This window comes from Mesitornis unicolor, unplaced genomic scaffold (genome assembly GCF_000695765.1).
Source record: "Mesitornis unicolor isolate BGI_N332 unplaced genomic scaffold, ASM69576v1 scaffold3706, whole genome shotgun sequence".
NCBI classification, from domain to species: domain Eukaryota; kingdom Metazoa; phylum Chordata; class Aves; order Mesitornithiformes; family Mesitornithidae; genus Mesitornis; species Mesitornis unicolor.
In genome coordinates, this window is record NW_010190076.1 from 62,304 (window position 1) to 62,528 (window position 225).

Here is a 225-nt window from a genome sequence, read left to right on the forward strand (position 1 = left end):
AGGAAAGGGGAAAGAAAAAGACTGGGGTGACTGCAGGCGGGATGCCAATGTCCTTGGTGCGGCGAGAACAGCTCTGCAGGGCACCGCGGCTCGGCTGGTTGGCAATGTCAAAGCAAGCTTGTCCTTTGGTGCTGGAACAATAACGCTGAGGGCGATCGCCAAATGTAAAGAGACCATGACTTTGTCAACAGGCGGGTCCTGGCTAAAGCTGCCGCAGCATTCAGC